The 12,200-nt window shown below is 45.7% G+C and overlaps 1 non-coding gene across 1 annotated transcript; it reads left to right on the top strand.

Annotated features, from left to right (window-relative positions):
- Positions 1-5,559: 5,559 nt before the first annotated feature.
- On the top strand, positions 5,560-5,630 carry Trnad-guc (transfer RNA aspartic acid (anticodon GUC)). The gene has a single exon. It is a non-coding gene; the product is annotated as a tRNA-Asp (tRNA).
- The last annotated feature ends 6,570 nt before the right edge of the window (positions 5,631-12,200 follow it).

The raw sequence follows: 12,200 nt of genomic DNA, 5'->3' as shown, positions 1-12,200 counted from the left end.
CTGTAGATATGGATGGTTGTAAGCTGCCATGTGAATGCCAGGGGCTCGAACCTGAGATCTATAAGAACAAGTGCTCTTAACTCCCGAATCATGGCTCCAGCACCCACCCTCCCACCTCTTTTTGAAGACAGGGTCTCTGGCATCCCAAGCTGGTCTGCAACAACTTATGTAGCCAAGGATCACTTTGAACTCCTGATCCATCTGCTTCTACCTCCTAAGTGCTGGGCTTATAGGCCTGTGTCATCAGAGCTTCTTACTCAGTGCTGGGTAATGGTACCCCAGGAGTCTGCACACTAGACAAGGACTCCACCAACTGAGCAGCATCCCCAGCCCTCTGATCTCTACCTCACTGTCCTATATCAGGTCTCTGTGGCATCCCCCTACCTCCCAGCTTATCTCTTTGCAGGAACTGAGTGACAGACAGGGCTGAGGGGCAACACCCTTACTCAGAGGGGCCAACTGCACTGGGGAATGAGATGTTCTTCTTGCCCAACCCTTCCCATATGGGTCGTATGAGTCAGACTGATAGGGTCTCTATATTAGAGTCTGGACTTCTCTCCAACTCCTGGTCCCTCTTTTCATTGTATTGGGCTGTACCCTGAAATGCCAGCTTTCCAAGCCCAGGATTTTTTTTTAAATTTAATTCTATCTTTTTACTTATTTACTGTACATGTCACTCACTGCCCCTCTCCTGGTCACCTCTTCCCACAATCCCCCTCCCTCCCTCTTTTTCTCTGATCGGATAGGGTCCCCTGGGTTCCCCCTACCCTGGCACTTTAAGTCTTTTTGAGGCTAGGCTCCTCCTCCTTCATTGAGGCCGGATAAGGCAGCCACCTAGAAGAGCATATCCCATATACAGGCAACAGCTTTTGGGACAGCCCCTGCTGCAGCTGCTCAGGATCCACATGAAGGTCAAGCTGCACGTCTGCTACATATGAGCAGGGAGGCCTAGGTCCAGCCCATGTATGTTCTTTGGTTGGTGCTTCAGTCTCTGAGAGCCCAAGGGCCCAGGTTAGTTGACTCTGGTGGTCTTCCTGTGGAGTCCCTATTCCCTTTGGGGCCTGCAATCCTTCCTCCTATTCTTTAGATTTATTTTTTTAACACTGTTTTATACTTGAAATCATCCTAATTTCTTTTTTTATCAAGTTTTATTAGCATATGTTGTAAATATTAACAGGTTTTATTATGACATTTCTGTATATATACATACATACATACATAGATACACACATAGATACATACATAGATACACACATAGATACACAAGATACATACATAGATACACACATAGATACACAAGATACATACATAGATACATACATAGATACACACATAGATACACAAGATACATACATAGATACATACATAGATACACACATAGATACATACATAGATACATACATAGATACACACATAGATACATACATAGATACACACATAGATACATACATAGATACACACATAGATACACACATAGATACATAGATACACACATAGATACACAAGATACATACATAGATACATACATAGATACACACATAGATACATACATAGATACACACATAGATACACACATAGATACATACATAGATACACACATAGATAGATATACACATAGATACATACATAGATACACACATAGATACATACATAGATATACACATAGATACATACATAGATACACACATAGATACACACATAGATATACACATAGATACATACATAGATACACACATAGATACATACATAGATATACACATAGATACATACATAGATACACACATAGATACACACATAGATACATACATAGATACACACAGTACATTTTGATCATATCCTTTCAGTCCCTCACCGCCTCTTGTCCGATCCCACCCCTCACTGATCCCCGTCCCCATCCTCTTCCTAGCTAGTCCTCCTACTTTCCTGCCCTATCCCCCTTTTTCTGGTCAACCAATGAGTCTAATTAGGATCCCTTACAGAAGCATGAACAACTTATCAGAGGCTACACCACTGAAGACAGTGTCTCTTCCTCTCCTAGCAACCATTAGTCTCCTGTAGATCTCCAGGGAGTGGGCAGGGCCTTGTGAACTCCTACTCCTTCAAAAGCAGGGATTTTTTTTTCCAATTAAAAAAGCGTTGGATACGTTCATGTGTACAGGTGTGTGAGAGTATGCATGAGTGGAAACCAGAGGCTCATGTTGGGTTTCTTTTCTCAATTGCTTTCTACCTAATTTTTTTTTTTTTTTGAGACAGTCTCTCATTGAACCTCCAGACTCAGCTAGATCAGTTGGTTAGCAATAAAGATGCCCTGTCTCTGCCTTCTTGGCACTGGGATTTATGTGCCACAGTGCCTAGTTTTTTTTTTTTTTTTTAAATAAAACTATTTATTTATTTATTTATTTATTTATTTATCATATGAGTACACTGTAGCTGTTTTCAGACACAGAAGAGGGTGTCGGGTCCCATTACAGTTGGTTGTGAGCCACCCTGTGGTTGCTGGGAATTGCACTCAGGACCTCTGGCAGAGCTTTTAACCACTGAACCATCTCTCCAGTCCATGTGTCTGGCTTTTACATGGGTGCTGGGGATGGAATTCATATCCTCATGCTTACACAGCTAATTTACAGACTGACCCACCTTCCTAGACCCAGTCTTGACCATTTGGGGCAGGAGGTGGGTTTTGTTTTGTTTTTTTTTGTTTTTCGAGACAGGGTTTCTCTGTGTAGTCCTGGCTGTCCTGGAATTCACTCTGTAGACCAGGCTGTCCTGGAACTCAGAAATCCATCTGTCTCTGCCTCCCAAGTACTGGGATTAAAGGTGTGCGCCACCACCGCCTAGCAGGAGGTGGGTTTAAGACAGGGTTTCTATGTGTAACTCTGGCTGTCTTAGAATTCACTATGTAGACCAGGCCAGTCTAGAACTCAGAGATCTGCCTCCCAGGTGCTGGGATTAAAGGTGTGTGCCACCACCACCTGGTTTAATGTCTTGACCACTTTTAAAAACATATATATATATGTATACGTATATATGTATATATATATATATATATATACACACTATATGTATATATGTATGTATATGTATATATGTATATATATACATACATATACATATACACATACATACACATATATATATTGAGATGGGAATCTCACTGTTTATGCTGCCTGGCCTTCAGTTCTTCATCCTCTTGTTGTAGCCTCTTGAGTGCTGGGATCACAAGTAGGTGCCACTGTGCCAGATTTGTGTTGTTCATTTCTGCACCTCAAGCATCTATAAGAGTGCTCTGTGCAAAATAAGCCTCTTGTCTCCTGTGACCCTAGCTCATACGCATTCGGCTTCAGACACCTGTGTTCCTCTCTTCTCCTCCCGAGCCTCTGTGTCAGTTACGTTTCTGTTTCTGTGATATAACACTGTGACAGAAGGGTTTATTGGGGCTTATTGTCCAAAAGGACAAGAATCTATCTCTGCAGGGAAGCATGGCCGCAAGCAACTACGTGGCATCTGGAGCAGACGCTGGGAGCTCACAGCTTGAACTGCAAGCAGGAATTAGAGAGCTCGCTGGGACTGGTGCCAGTCTTGAACACTCAAAGCCCACCTGCAGTGGCATCCTTACTCCAGCAAGGCCCTCACCTCCTAAGCTTTGTCCATCACCACCACCAGTGAAGGAACCGAATGCTCAGATGCCTGAGATTCTGGGGAATATCTCATTCAAACTACCACACAGTCTTGTGGTCCTTCTCAGAATCTGGTCTGTTTTAGAATGTCTGTCACCCCCTCTCCGTGGGTACCCCTGTCTCCTTTTTCCTCGGTACCTTTCTTTGTCCTTTGGCTGTCCTTTCTCTTCAGCTCACACTCAGTATAACAGGGCAGCTGTATTGGGGAGTGTTTTTGGCAGAGTCCTGCAAAGTTGTTGCTCCTCACTAAGCCCTTAGCTGAAGGGGAGGCCAACCTGGATGTTTAAGATGCTAAAACTGCTAAATCTTCAGATCTTTAGATTTGCTGAACCCAGAATTTCTGGTACCATTCATAACCCTTTGTAATAATCCTTAGTGTTTTCTTCCCATACTGAGGATACAGCCTTGGGTTTTGTACCCCCCCCCCCAAATCTTTATGGGGCTGGAGATGTGGCTCAGTGTTTAAGAGCACTTGCTACTCTTGCAAAGGGCCCAGGTTTGGTTCCCAGCATCCACCTGGTGGCTCACAACCACTTGCAACTCTAGTTTTATGGGATCTGACTCCCTCTTCTCCCCTCTGCAGGCACCAGATATACACACGGGGCACACAAATGTATGCAGACAAAATAGTCATATCACATAAAATAAATCTTAAAAGTATATATTTTTATTATTTTTAAGTTATGTGTGTGTTCATTTGTGTGCATATGAGTGCAGGTGACCAGAGAGCTCAAAAGAGGGAGCCAGACCCCCTGGAGCTGGAGTTACAGGCACTTTGGAGCCACCCGACATGATGCTGGGAAACAAGCTGAGGTCTTTGGAAAAAGCAGCAAGTGTTTTTGATCTTCAAGCCACCTCTCCAGCCTGGACCCCATGCTTTCTAAGCAGTGCTCTCATAGTTGCGTTCTTGGCAAGCGCTGTATCATCAAGCTACCCCTGCAGATCTCATTGGTGGATTCTGGACAATTTTTTTTTTTTTTTTTAAAATACTGAACCACATCCCCGACCCTTCTAACTAGTTATTTTTTTCATTGTTGTGACCAAATACCTAACATAAAGTAACTTCAGAAAGGCCAGAAAAGGGTGTAGGAGCAGATCCCTGGAGCTGGAGTTACAGGAGGTTGTGAGCCATCTGATGTGGGTGCTGGGAATCAAACTTAGTCCTCTGTAAGAACAGCAAGCACTTTTAACTCTCCAGCCTCCAGACACATCTTTAAGTCAGAATGTTCTACATCTGGTCCCTGACATCCCCTCTTTACCTCACAGTGTAAAATATATTTAGTTCTAACTCCAAAGTCCCTTTAACATTAGCAGCTTTGAAACTGTTCAGAAGTTCATTTCCTTCTTCTTTTGTTTTGGGATGAGTTCTCTCCTTGGCTGACCTGGAACTCACAGAGATCTTCCTGTCTCTGCCTCTAGAGAGCTGGGATTAAAGGTGTGCACTGCAGTGGCTGGCCAAGCCATCTTTTGAGACTCAGTATTAGGCACTTATAAAAGCAAAAATTTAAAAAGCTTTGCTGGGGGTGTGGTCTTTAGAATCTGGATCCCCCAGGATCCACACAGATGCTTGGTGGATGTGGGGGCTCATGTGTAACTCAGTGCTCAGAAGGTGGAGATGAGGACCCAGAGCAAGCTGGCTCACTATACTAGCCTGCTAGCTCTGGGTTAAACTGAGAGAACCTGTGGCAATGAATAAAGTGACCTGTGATTGAAGAGAACTCCCAGTATCTACTTTGAGCCTCCACACTCATGTATACACACACATGAAAACATGCATACACATACATGAACATCACACACACACACACACACACACACACACACACACACACACACACACAGATGCATGCCAAAGATATTTTTAAAAAACCCAAGTTATAGGGCATGGGCAATTCAGTGGTAGAATTCTTGCCTGTCACATAGGAGGCCTGGGTTCGATTCCCAGCCCATGCAGAGTTCAGTCCCTTTGCGGGCTGGAGAGATGGCCCAGCTGTTAAGAGCACTGACTGCTTTTCCAGAGGTCCTGAGTTCAATTCCCAGCAATGTCATAATGGCTCACAACCATCTGTAATGAGATCCGATGCCCTCTTCTGGTGTGTCTGACGACAGCTACAGTATACTCACATAAATAAATAAACCTCAAAAAACCCCAAACAAACAAACAAACAAACAAAACAAAACCCAAGTTATATACTTTCAATATACAATGGCATATGTTAGACATTCACCATTTGGGGTGGGGAAATGAGGGCATTAGTGAGAGGAGTCTGAACCAAAGCAACACCCAAACCCATCAGGAAAACCACTAAACTCTGAAACTCCGTGGTCAGCATCTAGAGTAGCGGTTCTCAACTTGTGGGTCGTGACCCACACAGGGTTTATGCATCATATATTTACATTATGATTCATAACAATAAAATCATAGTTACAAAGTAGCAACAAAGTAATTACATGACTGTGGTGTGTCACTACAACATGAGGAACTGTATCAAAGGGTCGCAGCTGGGTTGAGAAGAGCTGGTCTAAAGCTGTGCTGGCATCATCCGGAGAGTTTCCCTGCCGTGGGCTTTACTTGGTAGCTGCAGCTTTCCTCACTGCAGCATCCTGAGCGTCAGCAGCATCCTGGGGACGCCACAGCCACTTAGGATTATCTTTTTTAGCTTCTCACCATGTCTCCTAGGGCCTCTTAATTGATGCTCCCAAGTTCTGCTGCCAGGTCCAGAGATTGTCTTAGGGTCTCTATTGCTGTGATAAAGAACCGTGACTAGAAGCAACTTGGGGAGGCAAGGGCTTGTTTCAGCTTAGAACTCTCAGGCCCATTGCTGAGGGAAGTCTGGGAAGCAGCTGAAACAGAGGCCATAGAGGGAAACTGCTTACTGGCTTGCCCTCCATGCTCAGCCTGGCTTCTTACACACCCCAGGACCACCTACTCAGGGGTGGTACCGCTCACAATAGGATGGGCCCTTTCATGTCAATCACTAATTAAGAAAGTGCACACAGGCCAGTCTGATGGAGACAGTCCCTCAGTGAAGCTTCCCATTTCCCAGATATGTCTAGCTTGTGTAGACCCTTTCCAACAGCTGTAGTAGATTCTGTGTGCCTGAGAAACTGTGCCTGGCAAAAGACTGGTCCAGGTCTTACAAGCAGGGGGCCCTTTGGATGGCTTTCTCAGTACTCAGCCTCTCTCCTTTCAAATGAATTCATATTTTCTCAAATTGGATCCTTCAGTGGGTGGAGTTCTGCATTCAGGACACTCTCAGGAGGAGCATGAGGTGAAGAGTGTGAGGATTTTATTTTTCTTTTAAAAAATAATTTATTTTTATTTTATGTATATTGGTGTTTGCCTGCATGTCTGTCTGTCTGAGGGTATTGGTTCCCCTGGAACTGGAATTATAGACAATTGTCAACTGCCATGTGGGTGTGCCAGGAATTGAACCTGGGTCCTCTAGGAAGAATAGTCAGTACACTTAACCACTGAGCCATCTGTCCAGCCTTGAGAAATTGATAGCTCTAATCTCTTTAACAGTTACCAATGCTTTGTCTGCACCCTCCTTGTTGGGGACTATAAGCTCTCTCATTGCACATTTCCCCCATATATTTTAGTTCTTCCCATTGTAGATATGACTAAGTGCAATCATCATACCACAGCTGAATGTTAATGCTATCTTAGAATTTTCTCCACTAAAGTAGTGTATTACTTTAAAAAAATAGATACCTATTCACTCCTTTATTTGTTTTGAGATAGGGTCTCATTGTGTAGCCCACACTGGCCTTGAGCTTAGAGACCACCTGCCTCAGCCTCCTGAGTGCTGACATTAAAGGCATGAGCCACTTGGATGTTTTCATTTTTATTCATAGGTATGTTTGTGTGTCTGTGAGCATGTATGTCATGTGTGTGCAGTGCCTGATGTGGCCAGGAGAGGGCATCAGAACCCCTGCAGCTGGAGCCACAGAAGGTCAGCTGTCTGATACTGGTTCTGGGAATCGAACTTGGGTCCTCAGAGTCCATTGAGGGAAAGCCAGGCAGGATTTCAAACTGAGTGGGAGCCTGGAAGGAGAAGCTGATGCAGAGGCCATGGGGGGGGGGGTGCTTCTTACTAGCCTGCTTATCCGTTGGAAACTGCTTTCACCACGGAGCACCTACTCTTCAGGTTGGCCTTCAAGGTAAGCAGGGTGGGAACTTGCCTCGCTGCTTTTGTGTCTGTCATGTCTGCCTGCAACATAAAGATGTTTTCTTTCCTCATGAGTCAACTTGGCTTCCTTACCACACAGATCATTCCTCAGGTGACAGTGATTGTTCATGAGGGTGAGGCTGTACCTGCAACAAGAGTGATCATTCTGAAGGTGTCAGAGCCCTAGAGACTTCTTTAGAACTGCCTTGCAGAGTGAGAACTGAGGCAGCCATGAGCTAGACCACACCCTGGCCTCATTACTTGTGCTAATTGAGCCAACATTTTGCCTCCTTCCCCCCCACCCCCGATTTTAACCTAAAGCTGATGCAGTGTCCCAGTGATGGGCTGGGCTTAGGGAACACTCGACATTTCTATTCCTTTCCTCCAATGTGGCCACGTTAAACAAACCTGTCACATCTACCCTTACCACTTTAATTGACCTATTGTGGAAGACTGGCTGAGCCTAGCTTCTTTTGTTGTGTTTGTTTCTTCCTTCATCTGTTTGTTTGAGACAGTGTCTCACTATGTAGACCAGGCTGGACTCAGAGATGCACTTGCCCCTGTCTCCCGAGCGCTAGGATTAAAGGCGTGTGCCTTTCAGAGGTTCCCACCGCCCACATGTCAGCTCACAGCCGTCCCTGGCTCTGCTCACAGCCATCCCTGGCTCTGGTTCTGGAGGAGCTGATCGTCCTTCCTGACTTCCATGGGACTGAGGCATACGTGTGGTACGCAGACACACAAAAGCAAAACACTCATACATAAAACAAAATAAATATAACAAAAGCAAAGCAAACAACCCAAGCCAAACTTTGTGAGCCCGGCATCCATCACTGTCTGCGTTTTTTTTCCAGCATTTTGGTCTTTCAGACTCCCTCCACAGGGGCCTACCTCCACACTTCTGCTGCCTGTTCACAGGCCTTTGAGCCACATGTCTTTGAGTCACAGCTGCGGCTGTGCCCCATGTAACTCGCTTCCCGTCTATGTTTCTTGTTCCTGTGGCCAAACATCTGGGAGAAGCAGATTAAGGAAGAAAGGGCTTTGCCCAGGATAGAATGACAAGCAAGTATGGAGAGAAACCAAGACTAAACAGACCTCAAACAGTGTGGGGAGCCGACAGAAGGTGGCTATCATCCTTGCAGCCATCTTGAGCCATATACCCTGACAAGAGACTTGACTACAACAGCCTACAACAGCTGAGCACACTCTGATAACATCTTGCTTTAGATACCCAGGATCTTCCCTTGGGTGTGTGAGACTTAAAGGTGTGTGACTTAAGGGCGTGGCTTAGAGATCAGATTTAGAGACAAGACCTAAGGTCATGACTTAAAGGTGTGACTTAGAGGCGTGGCTTAGAAGTGAGACATATAAAAGGCGAGAGGCAGACAGAAGAAAGAACAGAGAATCAGACAACTTAGAGTACAACTTACAGTACAACTTGGTTAGTTATTAGACATTAGGCACTTAGCACTTGGAAGAAGTAACTTGGAACTTGGAGGCACTAAGGACTAGGAACTCAAGACTTGGGACTCGGAGAGAGGAAGAGAGACTGAAGAATAAATGGGATTGAATCACACTCTGTCTGGTCTCTATTCCTCAAGTCCGTCCTCACTCTCTCTCTTGCTGAACCCCAACCTGCAGACCGGAGCAACTTGGGGCAGTTTGGGCTCTAACAATTTAGCCCCCAAGGCTTTTGGCAGTGCAGGTCCCAACACTGACAGAACGGTCCGAGACATTTTGGCCCCCAACGTGGGGTAAAGGGGCTCTCAACATTTCTGGCCCCCAAATGTAGAGCACAGTGGGCCACAACAAAACAGGCCTCAAGTCTTAAAGAAATAACACAAGCCAGGTGGTGATGGTGGCAGTGGTGGCGATGGTGGCGGGGTATGCCTTTAATCTCAGCACTCAGGAGGCAGACACAGGTGGATCTCTTGAGTTCAAGATCAGTGAGTTCCAGTCTGGTCTATAGAGTGAGTTCTAGGACAGCCAGGGCTACACAGAGAAAACCAATAAAACAAAACAAAACAAAAACGAAACACATTTTAGCTTCCTTACAGGGGGGAGGATAGCTGTTGGACAGATCATTTTCCTCTGTCCTTAGTGTGTCAATGGTCTGAATGATCTTAGATCAGAATGTGTTTCATTCTCAGTCCAGGTTGTTGGCAACAGGGCTTGATCCACAGTTTGAGGGATGCGGTCCATCACGGTGGTGGGAACATGATGTAAGCTGTCACATTACATTCACAGGTAGGAGTCAGGGAGACACGAATGCTGGTGCCCTGTTCATGTTCTCCCCCCTATATTCAGCGTAGGACTCCGGCTCCTGGAGATACTCCTCACATTCAGGAGGGGCCTCAGTTAATCCTCTCTGGAACATCCAGAGGCGTGTCTCTGATTATAAATCTCATCAAGTTGACAATCATGGTTTGAATGTGAAATGTCCCTCATGGACTGAAGTGCTTGGATATTTAGTCTTCAGCTGGTGGTGCTGGGTGGGAAGCTGGATCACTGCGGGGAAGCCTTGAGCTTTTATAGCCTGGGCCTAGGCTGTTTGTTCTTTGCTTCTTGACTGAAGATGCATTATCAATAGCTGGACCTCCATCCTAGCCACCACACCTTCCCACCTGTGATGGAATGTATCCCCTCAAACTGTAAGCCAAAAGAGCGCCTCTCTCCCTTTAGCTGCTTCTTGGTGGTTTAATACCATGACCAAGATTTGGTGGTGATGACTACATCAGAGACAGGCATGGTGGTACATGCCTTCTCTACCCCAGCACTTGGGAGGTGGAGGCGGGCAGATATCTGTGAGTTTAAGGCCAGCCAGGGCTACACAGTGAAACCTTTTCTTTTTAAAAAAAAAAAAAAAAAAAAAGCCCAAACAACTAAATAAAAATTACAAATGTGCCGGGCAGTGGTGGCGCACGCCTTTAATCCCAGCACTTGGGAGGCAGAGGCAGGCGGATTTCTGAGTTCGAGGCCAGCCTGGTCTACAGAGTAAGTTCCAGGACAGCCAGGGCTACACAGAGAAACTGCCTCGGAAAAAAAAAATTACAAATGTTAGCTACTGTATATTCCTCAGTTTTCTGTCCTATGAGTATATCTGTCTGAAAGAGGGGTAGGAACAGCCCGACGTAAAAGCCTGTTCTCATGTTTTGGAGAAGAAAAGGAGAGACATAGGTCCTGCATGACCAAGTCTTGTCTCAGTAATATAGTCTTCTTTTTGCACCACCCCCCCAAAACCTTTTGTGTCCTTGAGCTCCTCAAGATGGGGCTTTGAGACAATCTCCTCACTTCTCGATATTGCTGGTCCTTGAATAGACTCCTCTCCCACTACTAACTTCCTCCTCCTGAATCTTGGCTCTGCTGTGGTAGGCAGTCAGGTTTCTATTTCTAGAATAGCAGACGTTGTTAACCAAGGTTTCTCTCTGCTGCTCCTGGGACTTCTTGTCTATCTTTTTTACTGTCCCCCCACTCCCAGGTGAAGTGGGAATTTCTGGTTTCTTTGGAGACTCATTTGTGTCATGTGATGTTTTTCTGGAAGCTGTCTTGTGAGAGGATGTGTTGCTGAGGCAGACACTTGACAGGGAGCATGGTGTTTAGGAAGAATGTAATACAGCCTCACAGAGAGTGAGGTAACACTCTCGTACTGCATTTGTCTTGCACTGCCAGCCTTCCCGCTGATCTTCGCTTGTCATGATTCTGTAGAGGGAGACACACCAGGAAACTCGTGGTGTTTACTCGCCAGTTCCATGGACTCATGTGGATCACTGGAACCTTGTGTAGAGCCGCTGCTACTGATTGGTGTTTGGTGTGTTGGACTGGGCTGCTGATTCCTGACAATGAAGGTTGGCATCGCCCCTAAGAACTACTTCTAAACAGGTCCACATCCCCCGTTTCCCAGCAATGTTGCTTTTCTCTTACCCTTTGTGGGTGGGCTAGAAGGGAGGCTGAAGTTTTAAGAACCCTTATTAAAGTGGGTTTTCAAAAATCTAAGCCTACCCTCAGAGGTACTAGGCGTTGGATCTAAAGCCTGTGTAAGCCAGACAAATGCTTTATTACTTAGTTACCCAGCTCTTCCTTGGTAAACTCTCGGCAAGTACTCGAGCACTGAGTCCTGCCTGGCGCCTCACTGGTAAATTTGAAGTAAGTGCTCTTCCACTGAGCTACACCTCTAACTGGTAGATCTTCTGCAATCATTAAGCTCTCCTTCTAGGCCCTCTTGGCTGGCTTTTAGGCAGGGGCTCTACCACTGAGCCACGCCCCCAGCCCCTCACTGGGGGATTCTAGGCAGGGGCTCTACCATTGAGCCACACCCCCAGCCCCTCCCTGGGGGATTCTAGGCAGGGGCTCTACC

The sequence above is a fragment of the Arvicanthis niloticus genome, chromosome 1 (genome assembly GCF_011762505.2).
Source record: "Arvicanthis niloticus isolate mArvNil1 chromosome 1, mArvNil1.pat.X, whole genome shotgun sequence".
NCBI lineage: Eukaryota > Metazoa > Chordata > Mammalia > Rodentia > Muridae > Arvicanthis > Arvicanthis niloticus.
The sequence above is the reverse complement of the archived record's forward strand: the minus strand, read 5'-3'. Positions and strand labels throughout refer to the sequence as shown.